Source organism: Halichoerus grypus, chromosome X (assembly GCF_964656455.1).
Source record: "Halichoerus grypus chromosome X, mHalGry1.hap1.1, whole genome shotgun sequence".
NCBI classification, from domain to species: Eukaryota; Metazoa; Chordata; class Mammalia; order Carnivora; family Phocidae; genus Halichoerus; species Halichoerus grypus.
In genome coordinates this window covers 40,556,357-40,578,623 of record NC_135727.1, presented here as the reverse complement: position 1 = coordinate 40,578,623, position 22,267 = coordinate 40,556,357, and the positions used below count along the sequence as shown (strand labels likewise).

Below are 22,267 nucleotides of genomic sequence, written 5' to 3'. Positions count from 1 at the left end.
CGAACGGTCAGGTTCAAGAAGTGAGGCCGCGCCGGGCTGGGGTGGCTGGGTTGCCGGGCTGTGTCTTGGGAGATTCTTTCCCCAATTGTCAATTCTGCGCTTATTTTTAGTTGTGACCCGAGCCGGGAGCTGTGCCTTTAAGCCGCGTTCCCATTCGGGGAAACCGACGCCAGCACTCGAGGGTCGGGAGGCGCCGGAGAGGCCCCTCTTTCTGCACTCCCCCTCCCCCGCCCCCTCCCCCGCCCCTTCTCCCCTCCCCTCCTCGGCCGTCCGGCCGCCTCGCCGCCAGCCGTCACCTCGCCGCCTGCCGCACTCCTGGAGCGAGAGAGCGACGAGCGAGCCACGGCGATGGTGCCGCCCGCGGCGCAGCCATGGAGCCCGCCCGAGGAGCCCGCGCGCGCCGCTGCCAGCCTGCCCGCAGCCCGCCGCCTGCGCGCCAGCTCCCCGTGTCCCGGGCCAGCTGCTGCCGCCCCGCCAGCCTCTGCCCGCCCCGCCGCCCGGCGCCACTGAGCCCCACGCCCGTGCCGGGCTCGGGGACACGGGCGCCCTAGTCCCGCCGCCGTCGCCGCCGCCACCGCGCCGCCGCCGCCGCCGCCGCCGACGACGACGACGAGGAGGAGGAGGAGGAGGAGGAGGAGGAAGAGGAGGCGGAGGAGGAAGGTAAGAGGCGCGCTGCCTTCGGGGGGGGGGGGCGCGCCCGCAGGCTCAGCCGGGCCAGGGGTGGGTCGCGGCGGGAGCTTGCCGCCCCGGGCCGGCTCGGGGGCGACGGGCGCTTGGGCGCCCCCGGGAGCCGGGGTCAGGCCGGGGGGCGCCGAGCGTCGGGCCGCCCGGAGTTTGGGCGGGCGGGGGGAGCGGCGGGGTGCGTGCCCACTGCCCCGAGAGTCGCCGGCTTAGCGGGCTCGCCTTGGCCGCCGGGGGGGTGGTGCGGGGTGAGGAGCCGGGTGCAGGGGAGTGCAGCGCGTTCATTATGGAGCCTTTGTGTGTACGCCGGGGCCCTGGGCACAGTTGGGAGAGCCGGCGAGACGCGGGGCCTGGCTGCTGGGAGGTGGCCACTTAGCGGGGGTGCCCGGAGAAGCCCGAGCCCCAGGGCTGCCAGAAACAGCTGTCTGAAGCATGTGTGTGGTTCCCGGGGCCATGTTCACACGCGGACACGGACGCACACACACGCCACCCAGCCGCACCACATAGCCGGTGCTCAGCTACAGTCACCCCCATCCAAAGACGAAACACACAAACACACACACACACAGCTACACTTGCCCCCTCCACCCCGATGCTAATTAAGCAGTCACCCAAACACATAGAGCTACGCACTCCTCCACCCCAGTGCCCAAAAACATGCACACACACACACACACACTTCTACTCCCCAGCCTGGTGCTTTGGAGCTTGGAGAGTGTGTATGTGTCTGTTGTCTCAGAGTATCCCTGAGAAACTACATGACAACTGCACATTACCGCAGATTCAATACCTGCTGCCCCCCCCACACACACACACAAACACGCAGCCAACCCCCACCCCAAACTACTGTAGACACCTCCACCAGGGCCCTTAAGAACTCCATTCTGGAAAAAAAAAAAAAAAGCGTTTCCCAACTCTGATAGTCGTGCCCTTCCACACCCGAGCTCCTGGGCCTCCCGTGCGCGCGTACGCGCGCGCGCACACACACGCACACACCCATACACACACACACTGAAACCACTGCAGGGGCAAATGCCTGACACCTTTCCCCAGGAGCAGGTGGCACCCCCACCCTTGCAGGTGTCACCCAAGAGCCCTTGGCCACAGTGTATGCTGGATTCTGCTTGACCTGCCCCCTCCTGTGGGCATGTTAGTCCAGCTGCAGAGCGCTGGAGCCCACCGGGTGGTCTCAGCATCCTGCGGCTCTCGCGGAGGGCGGGGCAGTCTCTGGACTCCTGCCCATTGGGGAAATTGCTATAAGACCAAGGCTCCCTTGGGGGCGCCCCTCGCAGGGGTGGAGGGTGGGGAATCTGTGCTGACCCAGAGAGAAGCCCCAAGTGAGTTTTCCCTGCTGGAAGACACGGGGTGAAAGGCACACTTTGGCCTGCAGTTCGGTGAGCTGGGAGACCCTGCCTCCCCCTCCCCTTCCTTTCCCGTCAAGCTCACTGCAGAAGCCAGGGAATCCAGTTCCCAGCTTCCTGGGAGCTGAGAGAGGCTTCCCAGGAAGCCCTTGCTATTTCCACCGAGCAGAAGGCTCTCGGCTCTCCCCAGGGAGACCTCAACAAGACTTGGCCATGCCCAAGCAGACATGCCGGCTTCTACCCAATTTCGTGGCTTTTTTTTTTTTTTTTCACGCGAGAGAAGCGATTCAACCTCAGCAGCTTGGCATGAGGGTATCCCCGAGTTGAAATAAGACATAATGTGTGTGGAGGGGGCAGCAAGATTGGGGGGGGAGGATTAGCGGGTTTGGCTGGTTGAAGTAGAGACGCCGAGTCAGACTCTAGCCCTTGGTAAAGTCGTGACAGAGATGGCTTCGACGTCAGAGCCCCGTCCCTAACACCCCGCCCGTGGGCTGCTCCCAGCGCCTCTGGGTCCCCTCCCCCGCCCCGAGACCTTTCAGCCAGGGCTTTGCTCCCTGCCCGGTCAAATCTGATGGCAGGATCCCTGCCCGGCCAAGGTGTTAAGAGCTGACAATGTTTTACTGCCTTCACCTCTCAGGTAACATTTGCATTTTCTAAAGGAGGCAGAGGAATGGCTCCGCTGGTGGGGCTGTCAGGCACCTGTGGCAGGACCCGGGCTGGAGCATTTGTGGACGGCGTCATCTACTGTCTACGTCTGGCCCGGAGTTACGCGTGATGTGTGTGTGGGAGTGGGGATGTGGGAAGGTGGGATGCAATTATGGACGGCTTTGAGGCCCACAGAGAGAAGGTTTAAATTGATGCGCGAGGCAATTGGGAGCCACTGCAGGATTCTGGCAAGGGAGGGGATGTGATCCAAGCAGGACAGAAACACTCGTTGCTGCGTGCAGAGGGGGCCTCCTCTCTCCCACCGACACCCACCACCACAATTGCCTTGCAAGTGAGGGCTGATGGCCACCAGAGAGAGGAGGCCCGCCAGGGTAGGGTGGTGGGAACCCCAGGCTCTTGGCTCTGAGCATCTTCCAGATCTGAGGTGTCCTGCAGACTAGCAGGGCACGCTGCCCTAAACCTGCAAGTGCCCTCCTAAACACAAGCTAGCGATGCTCTTGGTGCTGTGGCTTCAGACAGCGCGATGCAGCTTCTGCCTCCTTGAACGAGGGGGCTAGGGACTCTTAGGAGGCTGCAGGCCCCATTTTGAATGAGTCAGGGGCACCGTCCCCACCCACGGGTGAGTGGCACAATCCCAGGGGCTTGGGAGGGGAGCTGTGTGGCCTGATCAGGGTATTTTGCCACCAGTGAGGTCCTCTGGGAGCAATAGTGGGTTGAAAAAGTGCAACAGGAAAACCCTGGCATTGCTGACCACGGCAACAAGCTGGGGCGTGGGGGTGGGAGTGGGAGGGAGACAGTTGCAATCCCAGGGTGTGGCGGGTCATGGGGGGCGGGCAGGGAGTCCAGGAGGGCTCAGGGTGGCATGGGCGGAGGAGAGGCATGGCCTGGCACCGCCCCACTGCAGTAGTCCCCACTTCAGCCCTTGCAGGCAGCACGGAGAGATGCAGGACAACAGAAGCCCTCTGTGTCCCCCCCACCCCCACCCTGCAGAAATGATTGGGCTCCGTGGTCAGCACCAGACAAGGCCCCCTGAGAAGGTAGCACCAGTGCAATAGAAAAAGGATCCCCGTTCTTTTGGAGCCTCTAGGCTAGCTGAAACCATAAAAGACACACACACACACAAATTACACGCGCGTGCGTGCACGCGCGCACACACACACACACACATACACACACACCTGGAGCAAATTGTGGGAAGTGAGGCTCATGCAGACAAGCCTGGCTTATGGAGGTTCATGCCTTCACAAGGCCCTAGCAAGCATTTCTAGGGGAGCTGGGACAGTCCCCATCCATGGTGGGTGAAGACCCTTAGCTTGGACAGGCCCCTGGGAGGCAGCCACACCCAAGTTAGCTTCAGCTGTGGGCCAGCCTTAAGGCTATTAGCATTCGCAGCAGAAAACTGTTCTGGCTCTTCTCTCAAGGACTTCTGTTTTCCTTCTTACCATAAATTCAAAAAAGAAAAACATTCTCTTGCATTATCAGCAACCAAAATGCAGGACTCAAAATGGGCCGGAACTTGCAGCTCTGCTGGGAAATCCAAGGGCTAGGGGCAGAGGGTGAGGGAAGCGTACCATCTTCCCTCCTTTCCAGTCCCTCCTCCCCCCAACTCAGCTGAGCTGGTAAGGAGAGGGCAGGGATCTTGAGGGCTCTGTATTATTTCCTACCCATGACAGGCACAGCATCCCCTTTTCTAAGGGCACTATCCTTACAAAGGAAGGTTACCAGCCCAAACAGCCCAGTGGCACGCTAGCACCTTACTCCCCTGGGCAGTCAGAAAATGAGCTTGGAAATCAGAGTGTGTGTCTGACAAGGGGGCAGGGGGAGGAGGAGGAGGAGGAGAGACAGGGAGACAGAGAGACAGAGAGAGGGAGAGGGAGGAGGCTCCCTGCTATATGTAGGAGCCACTGTCCCTGTTTGTGGTGAAGAACATGAGATGAGCAGGTCTCTCCGTATGCATGCCATAGCTAGTGACCTTTCCTGAGCCTCAACTTCACCTTGGCATTAGCCACACTGCTAGCCATCCCTGGGTTCTTGAAGAGCTCTCTGCCTGGTTGTACTCTCTGTGTCTCCTTCCAGCCCAGTGACCCCTCCTTTGTTCTCTGTTTTGCTGGTTCCTCCTCCTAGCCTTCAAATCTGGGTGTTCTTCGGCTCCTCTTGCTTTCTACTCCCTCAGCTGCCAAGGGCATACAGCTGTGTCGTGGCTTCCCTCTCACCCCTCTCCTGGCCGGTCCCACTTCTCTAGCCCAGACTTAACCCCTCTCCTATATTTCACATCTGTATTTCCAGCTACTTGCTGAATATTTCCCCTTGGATAGGCGGTTATCATGTCAGACTCGACATTCACAGACTCATCTCATTATGTCTCAAAGACGACTTGCTCTTCTGACCTCTGTTATACAAGCCTTCTAGAAGCCTCAGAATCATCCGGCTCTACCCCGTTCCACCGCACCCCCTAGTCTCTTTCCATGCCAGTCCGTAATATCCACACCTGCCACATTAATATTCCTAAATCCCTGTTATTCATGATGCTTCCGACAAACACCTTTGAGGCGTAATACCTGACGGCCTGTGGGATAAATTTCAGCTTCCTTCGCTTGACATTCAAGACTCTTCTTGAGTGGGCCAAATGCTGTAAATTCTCAGAGCTTCATTTCCCACTCTTTGTCCCCATCACTTATTCTCAAATTTTAGTGTCTCTCAAAATCACTTGCAGATTCCCAGGTCCCACCATGTGAGCTTCTGCTTCGGTAGCAATAGTCCCTCCTGGACCCTCTACTGCAGCCAAATTTCTTTCCTCAGGGTCTCTAAAACATGTCTTTTGTACATTTTTTGGCACCTGTGCTCTTGTTCATGCCATTCCACTCACCAGGTGTACCCCTTCCTCTTTGCCTCTGCCTCCCTCCTATCCAATACCACTGTACCCGTCATCCTTCAATGCTACAGTCAAATTCACCTCCTCTGTGAAATCTTCTTGGATTGTTCTAGACTGAAGTGATCTCTCTCCCCACTCTGAACTCCTCCTGCACTTACTGGCTCTAAAATACATTTGGCAGGTACATCACTGGTACACCCCACTCTTATTGCTTGAATCATTAACTCATATGTTCTTCACATACGAATGTAACTTCTCATATGCATACGTCTTATCTACATTATAAGCTCAAGGAAGGAAAAAAGCCTGGTGTTTTTCGCCTTCTTTTTATCCCCATAGCACACAATGCCTCACACATAGTAGGTATTCACTAAGCATCTGTTAGGTGGGATTGAATATGTGTTGGATCCTATTAGAGTGAGATTCTGTCATGTCTCCCTCTGCACATCAGTTCAAGAAGCATTTACTGAGCACCTGTTTTGTACAAGGTGCTGTGTTGCTGGTGGGGAGGACATAAAGATGAAGGAGGTCCCTCGTCTTACTTGGTCTCAGTCACTTTGCATTTACAGTGCCTAGTGCATTTAAGAGGTCCTTGATATATATTTGCTGAGAAAACAAATGAATTCGTGAGTAAGCGAAGGGATGAAGTTCAGACAGGAATCACATGGGCAAGAATGCAGAGTAGCTGTGTCATCTAGTCACAGAGAAATGAGGTAGGAGTGGAAGATAAAGCTAGAAAGGTAGACTGGGGTACAGTGGGTGACTATTGTCTTTACTTTTTATTATGATCATTTCTCAAAGAAATAGAGAAAATACATAATAACCCCATTTACCCATTATCCACATTCATTATCAGGACTTCGCCATATTTGCTTCCTTTATCCTTTGTTTCCTTTGCTTTGTTTTAAAACAAAATTTGGATGTCAATCATGTCACTTCACCCCAAATACTTCTCTATGCATCTCTAAAAAACAGACATTTTCTCACATAACCACATATCATTAACACACCGGACCAAAATAACAATAATGCTTTTGTACTATCTGTCGTCCAGTCCATAATCAAATGTCCTCAGTTATCTCAAAACATGTTTTACAGTTGGCTCGTTAGAATCAAGACCCAAAAAAGCCCAACACATTTCATTTGGTCATTATGTATCTTGAGGTCCTTTCAAAAGTCCTTTCTATTTGACTTGTTAGAGAAGGCAGGTTAGTTGTTGAGTACACTGTCCTACCTTCTGGTCCATTTGCTTCCTCTTGTCGTTTAGCTTGTTCCGCTATTCCCTGTTTCTCTTGTAAGTGGAAATGAGCTCTAGGCTTGATTAGATTCTGGCTCATTTTTCTTTTTCTTTTCTTCCCCTTTGACAGATTGAAAGGGGGCCATCCTGGAGGCATGAAGGCTGGTTTTACAATAGCTGGATGGGGATAGAAAGGAGATGGATAGATCAATTTTGGAGGTAGAAAAAAACCAATTTGCCTACCAAATGGATGAGCGGGATGAGGAAAGAAGAAGAGTCAGAGGTGATTCCGAGGCTTTGAGCCTGTGTGATGAGGGGAGTAATAATACCATTATATGTGAAGGATGGGTTTTTAATGAGAACAGCAGGAATCATGGTTAGATTAAAGGAGGACCTTTCTTTCTCCCAGTAATAAGCCATCTGCTCTGTTTTTTTTTTTTTTTTTTTTTTCCAGACAACACTATCTTTTCCAGAAAAATTTTGATTAGTGCTATAGCTAGTTTGGGCCCTCCAGAAAAAAATCGGAAAGAGCCTCCTTCTTTTTTGTTAATGGCCAAATAATTGAATTTCCAGACCCAGAGCCTTGGGAGGAAGGATAGTACGTACACCAATGGACAGAGAGAAGGTAATGCTATTAGCACCCTTGCAGATTGGCCAACTGTCCCAGATCATCATGGATATCAGAGTCACCAGTCTTGGGTGGAGGACCGAAGGATGCCAGGGCTTGGGATTTCTGTAGACCCTGCCAATGAGCACAGCTCATGGCCCAAGACTTCCCTTGGGGTCCCCTGAAGTCTCCATCCCACACCCACCTCTCCATCCGCTACGTAGCCTTCAGCCTCTTAGGCCCTCAGTGGCCAGTGGCAACAGTGGTCCTGCCAAGGTCAAAGATCGCCCGGCAGCCCTGGGATATTCAGTGGGCTCTGAGAAAGACCTCAGATTATTTAGTTGCCTCAGTAAGAACTTGCTGTTGAATCAATCCGGTGAGAACTTCTCTCAGCAACATTCTATCATATTCACATTCATAAAAGCTCTCCCTCTTCCTTCCCCCAGCTCTTCTTTCTTCCTGCTTTCTCTTCTGTTTCTCCCTCCCTGCTCTGTCTCCTCCAGCATACATTTATTCCCTCGAGTTAATCAAACACTGGCCCCTGCAGCCCATTGTGTCTCAGATTGATCACTTAAGCAGCATTATTGATCGCTCAGAAAGCCTTAGGTGGTGGGAGTGTACTGAAAACTAGAGATCCAACAGCTGATTGGCTGGCTAGGCCTCTCTGGGCAGCCTCCATTCTTCGACTGCCTGGAACATCTTTTGCGAAAGGGGAGGGAATGGACAGAGAAGATCCTCAGAGGGCCTTCATTCATCTCATCCTTCCTTCATTTTGGAGTTAAGGCAAGGGAACAGGAGTCTATTGAGAACCCCTGGGTCTAGCCCAATGCCCATGTTATGATGAAAAGGGGAGAGCAAAGGGCCTGCTCTTTTGAAATTCATAATTTAACAGAAAAGTAATACTTATTCATACGAAGCAACTAAGAATAATAAAAGTTGGAAAACAATTACATGCTATATTATGTGCTCTCAACTGTAAGCACCGTAGGGGCTCAGGGCACAGAGAGGGAGCAGCGTGGGCCGGAACAGAGGGAGCAGGCTTCCCAGAAGAGGCTGAACTTGAGTTAGGTTTTGAATAACGTGTGAGATGGAGATGGTTGACTAGCAGAGGAACAGGCTTCCGAGGGAGAGGCACAGTTAAGGGAGAAGACAGTGAGGAAAACGGACTCCTGGGTAAGGGGCACTTGGATTTGGAGGGCCTTTGATGTCAGCGTGGGGAGTTTGGACTGGAAGAGACCCCGGAGGGCTGTTGGACAATTAATGCGAAGTGTTTCAGGATGGTTAGCCACCCGACAGGAAGCCACTTGAGTGGAACAAGGAGGGATTGAGACCAGCTGGTAAACTACTACAGCACTCCAAGTGAGAGGGAGTTGGAGTGGTGGCAGTGGGCACAGAGAGGAGGCCCAGACCCAAGAGTCCACCTGGGGCTTCCGCATGGCTGGTAAACCACCAGGTGGATTCCCTCGACCGGTTTTCGCCTCATCTACTCCCAGTACTCACACATTCTTTGCCCCACAGGACCCTCACGCGGCAGAATTTCAGGGGAGCTGAGAAAACAATGGGTGAACCTTAGTTAACCATCCCAGGTCAAGTAGATTTGCACCTGGGGCCTTCAGTGCCAGGACCCCCAAGGACAGGAAGGAGTGAGCAAGGGGGAATCTGGGGTACTGCACCCCCACAGGGAGGCTGGAGGCAGGGGCTGTCCGTTTCAAGCTCCCAGGACCCCTGAGGGCTGCTGAGAGCGAAGAGACACCTTTCAACTTCCCTGGTAGAATCGGTTTTGAAAACTCCTCTCAGCACTTGGGATGGTCCCGGGGGAGGTCACACCTGTACCAGAGCATGGGGAGAGCTGCCACAGCACTTTAGGGCCGGCTGGAGCCCTGCTGGTACAGCTGCTAGGAGAGAAATAAGCGGGGAGCCCACAGGTGCGGGGGAGGGTGATGGCAGAGGCCTCTGCCTGCTCCTTTGCTCTCCCACCAGCTCGCCCCTCCCTGCCCAGCCCACTGAAGGTCAGCCCCGGGCAGGTGCCTGGGCCCAGCCCCTCATCCCTGGGTCGGAAGGACATAGAGAACTGCAGATAAAGGGATATTTGTGGGATGTTACCCCCCTTTCTCTTACCGGTTCTCCTTGGGGGAGGGAATGATATCTTCTAAAGATGAATGAGTGGAGCGTAAGTCTGCTCAGGCTGTGGGCTCCTAACCACCAAGGGAGCTCAGCTCTGGGGGTAGGACCACCCAAACAGGCCTCTCTTTGCTTCTGATCCAAACCCACCGGGAAAAGAGGGGAACAGATGGCTAGATTGGTGGATGAACACTCACACGTGTACCCGTACACACACACACTGCATACTCTGTCCACCAGCGATTTCTTCAGCAGCATCTCCCTGCTGAAGATTTCTGTTCGGATTTCTGATCGGTCTTCTGGCTGCTGGTTTGAGGTCGGGGTGACGGTTGGAAGGAGGGTGGTTGAGAAGTGGGCGGGTATCTCAAGTGGAAGATGCTCATGGAGGTTGGAGATTGGAAAGAGGGAATGCAAGTCATTGACTGGGGCAGTTGTCCTATTTATGACCCTTTGCATGGAAAAGCCTATTAAAAGTGGCAAGAGGATGGCATGGTGGTGACAACTGGCATGGGAGTCAACCAGTCAACCAAGACCTCTCAGTTTGGAAGTCCTGCTGCAGTGTGCGCTCACTGTTTCTCTCCCAAGCTTTGTCTTTCATATCTGCGGTTTTCCCTTCAGTAATTGTTCTGTTTATCTTCCCACTTCGAACCCAGACCCAAGCAAGTCAGCTACCCATGCCTTTTCCAGTTGACACAGGGGGAAACTGAGGTAAAAAGATTACTTCTTAATGGGCCCTGCCTCTGATCCCATATCAGGGTGGCCAGAAGTCTGGACTCTGAGGGCTGGGACTCTGAAGACCAGCTACTCACCAGGCTGGCGAGGGCGCTGTGTGTCAGGCCGGCTCTGTTGCCACCATCAGTGAAATCACCGAGAACTGCAGATATGATTAATAAAGGGAGTGTTGTTCTATATTCATCTCGTCCCCTACAGTCGAGCTGTAATCTTTCTAATATGTAGGAAAAATCACTCACTGACAGAGAAAAAGGAAGAAGATTTTTCAAAAAGATTTTATTTATTTATTTATTTATTTATTTATTTATTTTAGAGAGAATGAGAGAGCATGTGCATGCTCGCCAACGCGTGAGGGGTGGGGAGGTGCAGAAGCAGAGGGAGAGAGAGAATCCCAAGCAGACTTCTAGCTGAGTGTGGAGCCCAACACCGGGCTCGGGGCTCCAGGCAGGGCTCCAGGCGGGGCTCGATCTCAGGACCCTGAGATCCTGACCTGAGCTGAAACCAAGAGTTGGATGCTTAACCGACAGAGCCACCCAGGCGCCCCAGGAGGGGGCTTTTTAAACAGACCCGCCAGCCTGCTGTGGCCACACAGTTTAGAATCTGTCACCCGCAACGTCCAAACCGAAATTGGCTGCTGGGTCTGCTTTTTTCTTCCCCCCTCCCCCGCCCCCAGAGGTTTCCACACTCAGTCTAAATGCAGCTTGTCCCGCTTTGGAATTCTGGGTGATCACTGGAAATGATAAAGGTTGGCCTTTAACCTGAGCTCCAGGTCCACTTCATTATTACCTTTAAGGACATGTTCTTTTCGGAGTTCACCATCACTTTAAATTCGCCCCAGCTAAAATCAAACTCAGGGTCTTTCCTCTCCAGCCTTACCCTCCATGCCGATCCCCAGCCCTGAGCCCTTTCCTGGATCTGTGTCTCTATTAGTGACACCATCATTCTTTTCATAGCCCACGGGCTGAGCCTTGGAATCAGTCACCCCCTCCTCATGCCCATCAGTCACCACCATGTCTTGGCAGTTCATCTCTCACAAGTGCCTCACGAATCCCTGCCTTCTTGACCATTCCCATGGTTGCTGTCATAGCCCACGCTCTCGTTCCCTCACACCCGGATTCCTGCAGCAGCCTCCCGCCTGGTCCTTCTGCATGCGGCCTCCCCTTCCCCGCCAAGCAATCCTTCAAGCTGCTGCTAAAGGAATCTCCTTAAAACATCTTTCATCATGTCACTTCCCTGCTCAAGAGCCTATAATTGCTCCCTTTTGCTTACAATATCAAATAGCAACTCCTCTCCCTGGTATCCGAGGCCTGCCTTCCACAACAACTGAGCTTCACCATGTACACAGATGCTATATATAATCCTATATATGTATAAAATCCCTCTGACCTATTTCTTCCTGACCCCCAAACTCCATCATTCTCCTCATTCTCCCTGCCCCGCTGTACCCCACTCAGAGTGCACTCCTCTCTCCGCACTCAACTTTCTGCTGTCCCCCCCAGCCTCTAGTGACCCCCTCTTCTCCATCTCTGCAAATCCTTCCATCACATCCTCTAACTAACAAGCTCAAGTCCAGCCGCTGCTGTGATGCCTTTCCTGATCGTTCTAGCCCTCATCGGTTGCCCTCCTTCTTTTAAGTGTAAGTTTTCCTCGACTATGAAAGTAATACCTATACATAGTGGAAAACCTTGAGAATACAGAAAAATATAGAAAAGAAAAAACCAATAATCACCCACCGTTCCCCCTGTTCCCTTTTGGAATCTAGACCTTTTGTCCACCACGATTTAGCACTCGATTATACTGTGTCCTATTGCCTTGACTTCCTGTGTGTTCACCTTCCTCCTCGGCTAGGCAGTGAGCTCTTCAGGGGCCTCTAGGATCCGCGTGTCCTGCCGGACAGTGCCGGACACCCAGACACATCGTAGGGGCTCAACAAACCCTTGTCCGTGGGTGGAAGGGAGATGAGTCTGTATCTCTTCCATTCCCAGGGAGAAGGGGGGTGAGCCCGGGCAGCCATGGCTCTGTTACTTCCTTTTCCAGGGGAGGAATGCAACCCAGAGAGGAGGGGACTGCAAGTTCAGGGCTCATAATACCCTGGAACCCTGGTGCTTCTGAGGACACAACCCTCTTGTGCAGTGCTGGTTTCTTCCTCAGGAAGCCTCTGGCTTTGGGGCAACAGCTCTAATTCATCCCAGTGGCCAGAGGAGCTTCTCTTGATATGTTGGCGTTAACTTGCAAGAATCAATAATTGCCCCCTTTGCCCAACATATCAGATTGAAACCTCTCATCCTGGCCTTCAAAAACCACCCCCAGTTCACATTCCTTCCCTTTCCCATCTGACTAGCATAATGTATCTCTTAGGGTTTCCCTAACAGACCCCTTCACTTGAGCTAAGCCGGCCAGCGTGCCATAACCTCAAAACCGAACTTCCCTAATGCCCGACAGTCAGCTCTTTGCTATATATCTGCCCCCCACTTCAGCCTCAGGCCCTGCATCGCCTAGTCCCTCTACCCTGAATCCTGGCCCTGTTGCCTCATTGCCCTCCATCGCTGAGGTTCACGATCTCGTTGGCATGTGCCGCCGCTGACCTCAGACTCATTGTGCCACCTTCTCTGTCCTTATGTAATCATTTTGTATTAAAATATTAATATGTGCTCACCGCTATATTATCATATCAAAGTGTCCCCCAGCTAGTTCCCACCTGGGTCCTGTGAAACCGCATCAGGCAGAGCGTGTACTCTGGACCTGGCCTTACCACACAGTGTATTTCATGGTTTCAAAGAACGATTTTAACATTTCTTTTTTTTTTTTTTTTTTTTTTTAAAGATTTTATTTATTTATTTGAGAGAGAGAGAATGAGAGACAGAGAGCATGAGAGGGAGGAGGGTCAGAGGGAGAAGCAGACTCCCCGCCGAGCAGGGAGCCCGATGCGGGACTCGATCCCAAGACTCCAGGATCATGACCTGAGCCGAAGGCAGTCGCTTAACCAACTGAGCCACCCAGGCGCCCGATTTTAACATTTCTAAAAGTGAAATACTTCTTATAATTCTTGGTGCATCGGAGTTGAGCCTAAGATACAAGGTTACTTAACCTCTCTGAGGCCCAGCCCCTTTATCAGCAAAATACTTACATCAGAGGATCATTGTGAGGACTCGAACGTAATATTTATACAGCACTTAGCACCGGGCCCCACACTTTGATAGAGGCTCAGTAGATGTCAGTGATTGTAATTCCCCAACTTTATAAACTGTAAACCCCTCAAGGGCAGGGACATGTTTTTTCCTCTTCCAGCAGATGGTATGATATGAAGGGTGGAAAAAGGTTCCCTTTCCAAAAATATCTTCTGCACTAGACTGCCAAACAGCTGAAATTTCAATATTAATCACTCCTTTGAGTTAAGGCATTATCTCCTGAAGACCTCTGTTAAAAATGCAAATATGTCACTTGGGAAGGTAACACATTAATTCATTAGCATTCATGATCCCATTAGTGCAGATGAGTTTATCAGATTAACTAGCAGGCATCAGGCAAACCTGAGAGCCTTAGCAAGGGGGCTAGTGAGATACATGCCTGAAGGTGAGAGTGGAGAAGTGAGGGGACAGGCAGTCCAGAGCGTGGGGCCACCTCCCATCTGCTCTTGCCTTTTGGGGTTTGTTTGTTGGCAAGATTGTGACTGCAGTAAAGAAGAAAGGATCTCAGTGACAGAGACAGAAACACACAGGTGGGAGGAAATGTAAGGTTGGGAGAACAGTCCTTACGAGGTCATCTAGCTCAGTCTCCCCTTCAAATTTTTAACTCTCATCGGCAGGGCATTCGCTGCCTCCTAATGGAGCCCATTCCATTGTTGAGCGAGTCTAAATAGAACATTTTTTGAGATTGAGTTGAAAGCCGTCTCTTTCAGTAGCTTCTTTCCTTCCTCTTCCTCTTGGCAGCCCCTTAAAAAGATCTGAATATAGTTATCACGTTTCTTCAAGTCTGTCTGTCTTTTGACTTTCATTTTATTTTAATTTTTGTAGCTAAATCTGCTGTTGGGGAGGAAATTTTTATTCTACTCTTCAAGATTCTTCTAGCTGGTCTAAGAATTAAATTGACCTGAGACAGATTAACAGGAGAAAAAAAACCCAAAGTTTAATTACGTGCACACAGAAGCCCAATAATGAAATTGACACCTAAAGAAATGACCAAGGAAAGCAGTTCTTTTTACTTTTTCGACAAAGATACAATAAATCTGTGAAGAATTGACAGGACAAAGAGAACTGATGTTCGGGAGCTTTAATTAGTAAGGAATTCTAAACAGAATTTGGGCTGGTGTAGTAAATTAGCAAAAAGTAACATGGTTTGTTTCTACAGCCTTCTCAGCCCAGAGTTCCCTGTCTCTGGTGATAAGGATACCTCTTTACCTCCTGGGACAGAGAGGCAACATTTCATGTGGGAGATTTATTTCCTTTCTGGAGACAAAGTGGAGGGTCAGAGTGTTCTTTTTGCATTGGCTGTTCCTTAAGTAACTTTTACTTAAAATAATCAATATGCCAACGTGGCACATTTTTGAGTGGCCTGCCCTCAGTCCCTGCGCTGCTCAGTTTGCTCAGTGATTCCTTTTGTGGTATGATTCCACAGCTGAGCTTCTTAACCTGGAGGTCCATGAACCTCCTGGAATTGGATGTAAAACGTTGGGTTGGGGGGGCAGGGCTCAGTTGGTTAAGCATCCAACTCTTGATAACAGCTCAGGTCTCGATCTCAGGGTTGTGAGTTCAAGCCCTGCATTGGGCTCCATGCTGGGCTCGAAGCCTATTTTACAAAAAAAAAAATTTTGGCTAAGTGTATCTACAGGTCTGGGTTCATAGCTTGAAATAGTGGTCCAGGACCTAGAAAAGGCCTTACCCTATTGACCTTGTAGCATCTCAGTCACTTGCCTTTGGCAATGCTCCAATTTGTGAGAAGTCCTCTTAGGGGTCCTGCCCGGAACTGAACACACTCCTGCTGTGGTGCTATAACCAGCACAGAGTACAGTGGACACAGTGCTTTTATGAACAGCTTGATAATGCACAGTTTTCACCTTTGGAGAGCACTCAGTTTCATGGCTGAGAACATCTTGTTCCCAGGTAACCAACCCTCCCCGGAACTAAGTCCCTTTCTTTCAAAGGAGCAGCTTGCTGCCCACCCCTCAACTTGCTACATTGAAGAGCATCTCAGTTCTCTCTCTTTTTTAATTCAAAGATCTAATTGGCTTTATTCAGTGATTCATGAATTGGGCAGCATCCCATCTAGGAGGTAGAAAGGGGCTCCTCATCCCAATTCTTTTGGCGGGAGCCAGTGGAGGCTCCTTGTGGCAGCCTGTCTGGTCAGGCCACTTTGTGGGCTAGCAGAAGAGCTGTGTGACTGAGCACAGCCCTCAAGTTCTCTCCAGTGCCCCCATTTTCCCAGTCCTGTGCACTGTAAAGAAACGCTTGGTTTGGGATGCCTGGGTGGCTTAGTTGGTTAAGCATCCAACTCTTGACTTCAGCTCAGGTCATGACCTCGGGGCTGTGGGTTCGAGCCCCATGTCAGGCTCCATGCTGAGCATGGAGTCTGCTTGTCCCTCTCCCTCTGCTCCTCCCCCTGCACTCACTCGCTCGCTCTCTCTCTAAAATAAATAAAAAGTAAAATTAAAAAAAAAAGAAAGAAAGAACACTTGGTTCACACATAATGAGAAAACTCAGAGAGAGGATGAGGCATACCGAGCCAGCCCTTCTTGAACCTCCTTCTAGGAGGCTTTAGAGGATGGAGTTTGGGGGACTGGTGACGTCAGTGGAGAACAAGGGCACAAATGTCAAATGCTTTAGGAAGGGCCAGCTCTTAAACATGAGTGTGTCAACATGAGAAATAGGCATGTCTTGAGTAGACAGCCCCCCCTCTGTTACTTCCATTCTAGTCCCACAGACACAGCCCCAAAAGGCTAAATATTAAAGGTACTTGGGACTGTATGGGATAGGAGCAAGCCAACTGGTAAGTGGCAATCACCTATAATGTGTGACATGAAACAGCCATAGCGCCAGGGCCCTTTGGTCAAAAATTTCTCCCTTCTAGCCATGATTTTATATAGAGATAGAGGTAGAGGTAGAGGTAGAGGTAGGTAGAGGTAGGGGTAGGGGTAGGGATAGGGGTAGGGGTAGGGGTAGAGGTAGAGGTAGAGGTAGATACGTACATATAGTGCTCGATCCAGTGTAACCATCGCTGCCTCCACTAACTGTAAGGGTGCGTACCTTCCCACCATCGCGGTCACTCTTTTAGGGGTAGGTATTAAAGCCTGTTGTGAAAATGTACATGCTACCTGAGAGGGGAAATACATCAAATAAAACACTAGTCCTGTAAGCTGCTCTACAAAAATAAGAAGAAAAGATTCCATGGCCAAATATGTTTGAGAAATGCTACAGCCCCCTCTTAGAGACCTTCACAATGCACATGAGCATGTGAAAGGCTCTGAGAAGTCCTGCGGCAGAGAAACCTGCTAATATTGTTTCAGGTTTCCCGTATGTATTGACCACAGCTCACCGCCCTCCTGTTCTCCCCCTCGAATACAATCTATTAACATCCACACAACAGCTCAGGGGAGTTTAGCTTTCAGCCGTGACCACCGTTTCACACCTGGATACACAAATGACTCGATGCTCCCAAGGTTCTGCAGAAATGGGACACGGATGGGTGAGTTTTGCTGTGGAGAGGCTGTGCAAGACTCTCAGGACAGGGAAAAAAAAGCTTTGGGAATCCGGGAGAGGGAACCTAAAAGTGGGGAGGAAACCAAGACCGGGATGCTGGAGACCAGCCGCCCCCCCCCCCCCACTTCCCAGTTTTGCCACCGACCAGCCCCTGGTAGATGCCGTGCTCTTGGCCCTGAGCCCACAGTGAGCAGAGCGGAGCACCTTTGGCGGGACCAGGACAGGACCCTGCAGGGCCATTTGTGGTCATTGGCTTCTCAGCTGAGGCCTTTCCCCTCTCATTCCCTGCCTGCTGCCTTCCATCACCTCACCGGGCCTCTGGCGCGGTGTCATTTCTCAGTCTACTTGTTGGTCCATTTTATTTGGGTCTCGTTCTTTCCTCCTCCCTTCAAGGGGGCTGAGGGGGCTTTTGACTTGTGTGCTGCCAAAGGGAAGAATGAGAGCATGGGGTGGGTGGAAAGGCCAGGAAAAGAACATGCCTCTTCTGCAGGACCTGGGGCAAGTCTGCCTTTTCTCTGCACCCTCAGAGCACAAAAGCGCACTTCTACAGCCATCGCTGGGCCCTGGGGAGGTACCAAAGATACTTCTGGAGGCAGAGAAAACTCCTGCCTTCTGCCAAGAGAATCTAGGAGGAGTCGGGGGTCAGAAAGGCAGGGGGCATAAGGGTGCAAGCGTCTAGCTGCTATCTGTTGAAAGTGGCCCACGTTGCTGGGGCGGGGGGGGGGGGGGAGGAAGGAGACAGAGAGAGAGAGAGGAAGAGAAAGGGAGAACGGAGAAAGCGTGTGTGAAGGTAGATCTGTGCACCGAGGTTGAATCTTTCCTGACTGAGGAGGCCTGGGGGCCACGTGGGTACTGGCAGGGGGCACGTCAGGATCACAGAAGTGACTCGTCGGGAGGGAGAAGGGATGAAAATCTCTGTAGTGCCCTGGCCCTTTCATCGTCAATGAAACCGAGGAGCTGGAGCAGGGTCATTTCCCTCCTCGCAGGGTGCAGCAATATGAGTTCGTCTGTGTGAGTGCACGCACACATGGTCGCCTCTGAGGACCGACCCTGCAAAAGGCCTCTCCGTGGATCCGTCGGAACCCCACCACGCCCCACACCGCCCGCAGCCGGGAGGGGTTTGCTGGTACTGAGAACCGCCCCCAGGACCTGATCGCACCTAGTTCGAATGCCTCTAACTCCATTGAGTCCACCTCCTCGCTAGGCAGTTTATTCCGCTGCCTAACTGCATTAAGGTTAGGAATGGGCTGTTTTCCTCTCACTCGATTCTATTTTTAGATGTGAAGACCCCAGGCTTTCTCTGTCTGTCTCTGTCTCTCTCTGTGCCTCCTCTCCTCTCCGTCTCCCACCCCGGGTCACCGAGGCCCGCGGTAGTAGTCCACGTCCCCACTCACACAGACATCCCAGAGTTGGCTTTGAAGCCTCAGAAAGTCCTGAGGACCTTACAGTTTGGATGCCGAGGGCCCCCTCCGGCTCCAGGACCAAGGTTGCCTTTTCTCCAACACCTGTGGGCTTCAGCTTGGGCCTGTCAGGATGGCCCCTTCCATCTTTCCTCTGGACTTTGCCATACCTTCTCCCCTGCAAAGACTCTCCACTGCCCAGAAACTGCTGAAAACCTGCCAACCCTCCACCCCCTCACCTCCCCCCCCCCCATCACCCCTTTGGAAAATTCAAGGCTAGATCATCCTGTGGTAAAAAAGCCCACACCTGCTCTTCATCCCCCCTTATCCCCAGCAGCCTGGTAAAGCAGGGGAGTGTTGGTTAATAAATGGAACATAGGGCCAGACACCTCAACCATTTTACTCGACAGGTACGGTCTCAGGATTTACTTGTACCCAGTGTTACTCTAGACGCCATGGGAAACTGAAGGCTATGACATGGCCTTGCCCTCGGGAGACTTGTTCTCTAGCTAGGGGAAAAGCACAGAAAGGAGCTTCCAGGTGAAACACCTTTTTCATTCACCCAACAAATTTTCAGTGAGTGCCTCCCACGTGCCTCCCCCCCATTAGAGGTGCCCGGGCCACGGTGGCAAACAGGACAGACAGAATCCCTGCCTTCGTGTGGAGCATGTGTTTCTGTGGGAACACATTTAAAAAGCAGACAAATAAATCATCACCGTTTGTATTGATACGTGCCAGGAAGAAAAGAGACAAGGAGCTGGGGTGGAGTCCTCCCAGCTACTTCAGCTGGGGCAGCCAGGAAAGGCCTCTCTGCAGGGGTGACATTTGAGCTAAGAACTGAACGGCCTGAGGACAATCCACACACCGTGTGTCTCCGTCAGAGAAGTCACATGGGGGCGGAAGGAAGTGGGGAAGGCTTTCAGAAGGAGATGGGGTTTGGCTGGGTAAAGTGCACCGCACAGAGCTTTGACCCCTACCTTTGGGAGCATTGGTCTCACTCTGGCAAAATGGAGAGATGCATTTCCACTCAACAGAAGATTCATAGTCTTCTCCTTAGAATCTGAGATGGCCACTATAAGAGGCAAGGTCTCTGAGATTTCTCCAGGTGATCTGACTATAAAGCCCTTTCTGTGTCACACCAAGTAGTTTCCAACTAGAACCATCGAGTCTCTCCGGGTAGGACAGAGTCAGGAAGATAGCTAATGGGTGGAAGGAAATCAGGGGATTATTGTAGCTAGAAGCAGAAGTTACTCGGTGGAGAAGAAAGATATGTGGGCTGGGGCCAAATTGTGGTAAGGGTCATGAAGAGGACTTTGGACTTAATCCAGTAAGTAGTGGGAAGCTGCTGTCAGTTTTTGAGCAAGGAAATATAAGGAGGACGAATGGAAAGAAAGGAAAGGCCCTGACAACTTCTGGTAACCAGAATCCCTCCTGCCCAGAACATATGGGCTCCCCTCGAGGAACATCGTTCCACCATGGGCTCAAATCTGAGCTCTGCCCCTTACTGACTCTGAACTCGGACAGGTTACTTATCTCCTCTGTGCCTCAGTTTCCTCCTCTGTAGAATGGAGTTATTGTGAGGATTAAATGAGTTAATCATTATAAAGTGCTCAGAACAGTGCCTGATATCTAGTTAGTACTCAGTAACTTAAGCTACCATGATCCAAGGACAAAACTGGTATGAAGGGTTGCAGTCTGGATACTGTCATGAACCTTCAGTTGTTTTTGGACACAATTTGATCATCTGGGGATTCTAAGAAGCTGGGGGCATTGCCTAGGCTCAGGACCAATGCCTACAAAGGAAGTGGGTCCTCTGCCCCAATAATCTTTTCCATTAGCCTGCTACCAGCATCTAAAATCCCCACTGTTCTTTAGTGGCAATCTGGAGACTCAAGCATTTTTAACTGAATGAAGTCATCCTCTTATCTAGCTGTTAAAAAAAAAAAAAAGACTTGGACATTAGGTCATTGGCCATCATCACCTGGGATTAAAGCAGAGCTTTGAGGGAGTGGGGCACAGGATGGTACAGTAGTTATCTTACTGCCACATAACAAATGATCCCAGACCTTAGCCATTTAAAACAACAAACATCTAACATCTTCCAGTTTCTACGGGTCAGGAGTCTGGGTGCATCTTAGCTGTGTGGTTCTGGCTCAAGGCCTCTCAGGAAGCTGTGGTAAAGCTGTAGTAACTACAGACTCAGCTGGGGTTGAAGGATCTACCTCCAAACTCATTCATGTGGTTAGGAAACTTTGAGAGTTTCAGTTCCTTGCCATGTCACGTGCACCTCTCCATGAGGCTGCTCACAACATGGCGGCTTGCTTCCTCCAGTTTGATTGATCAGAGAGAGAGAGAGCACGTGACCAAGAGCAGGCCAGCCCAAGGCAGAAGCCACAGACTTTTTATGACCTTATCTTGGAAGTTATATGCCATCATTTCCGCCATACCCTTCTCATAAAAGTGAGCCACTAGGTCCAGCTCAAGCTCAGGGGGGAGGGATACATAAGTGTGTGACTATCAGGAGGTGGTGATTATTGGGGCCATCTTAGAGGCCACCTACCACAGATGGAGAAGAATTGATGGTAGCTGGTAAAAAGGCCCCTAGTGAAGTGGACACTTGGAATACCCTGACTAATTGAGGGTCAGCATTCATAGTTGCTGGATTTTGCAGTAGCCAGAGATTTGGGGCACCAAAAGGGCAAAGAGAGGAGCTAGAAGGTAGGATGGGTGGTAGCAGGGAGATGTTTGACCCACACCTGGAGTTGCCAGATGTCCCGGGACCCTCCTGTGACCCGGGCGCAAATTCTGTGCGGAGGCATCAGCCTTCCTTGCCCTGGCCCACAAGGCCCAGCCCTACGGGCGTGGCCAGGGACAGCGGACCAAGCTGGGATGATGCCCAGGAAGCCCAGTGGCAGCAGAAGCAAGAGAAGGGAATGCAGGTTCAGCAAATGCATTTGTTTGCAGTTGGGAAAGTTGATAATTTTAGCTTCACACAAGGGGCTGAAGCGGGAGGGTTTGTCGTTTCTGCTGAGCTAGTCCTTGGCTGCCTCCCACAGGCCACTGCCGCCCTGTCAGCTCCAAGCAGCTATTTGCAGGGTGGTGCGCTTGGCTAATAGTAAAGAAGGGCTGCTGTGGGTGGGGGGTGCCGTGGGGCCCCATGAGGCTGAGAGGCCTTGGGGAGGGGAGCCCAGCCAGCCCTGGGCAGAACAGCGCTGCGGGCTGGTGGCTGCCTGCTGGCATCTCCTCGTCCTTTTTATCGCCCCAGTCTTCCCATCCTTGCTCTACCACTTGCTGATTTTGTGACCCAGGGCAAGTCACTTTATTTCTCAATGCCTCTGTTTTCTCCTCTGCAAAATGGAGTTAAATAGTCCCCAGCTTACAGGGTTGTTGTGAGGAATTATGGGCTCGTGTAGGTAAAGCACCAATAAGTGGTAGCTGCTATTACTTATTTACCCGGCTCTGACTCAGGGCACCCAGCCCAATTGAGGCAGGTCTCTCCCAGCACAGGACCCCACTTCCCAAACCAATCAGGAAACCTCCCTGAGTGTGTCTTCTTTTGCTGAGGGCTTTACATGGATTTCCATGCATTAGACACTCAAATGATCTCCAGTTTACATAAAAAACTGGGGCTCAGAGAGGTGAAGTGACTTGCTCAGGGGCACACAGCTAATAATAAGTGGCAGAGTTGGGACCATAACCTAGATGTGTCCTAGTCCCAAATCTGCCCTTTTTCTTTTCTTTTCTTTTTTTTTTTTTTTGGAGGGAGAGAATTGAGCTGGTGTGGGAGGGGTGTGGGAAGGGGCAGAGGGAGAGGAAGACAGAGAATCCCAAGCAGGCTCCACACCCAGCATGGAGCCCAACTTGGGGCTCGATCCCACGACCCTGAGATCATGACCTG

General features: G+C 51.6%; 1 protein-coding gene across 1 annotated transcript in view; it reads left to right on the top strand.

Moving 5' to 3' along the window:
• Positions 1-446: 446 nt before the first annotated feature.
• Positions 447-22,267, top strand: part of FRMPD3 (FERM and PDZ domain containing 3) — a 123,762-nt gene continuing 101,941 nt past the window's right edge. Inside the window, exon 1 of the mRNA XM_078065371.1 lies at positions 447-660. The gene's annotated coding sequence lies outside the window, so the exon portion shown is untranslated. The remainder of the gene's footprint in view (positions 661-22,267) is intronic.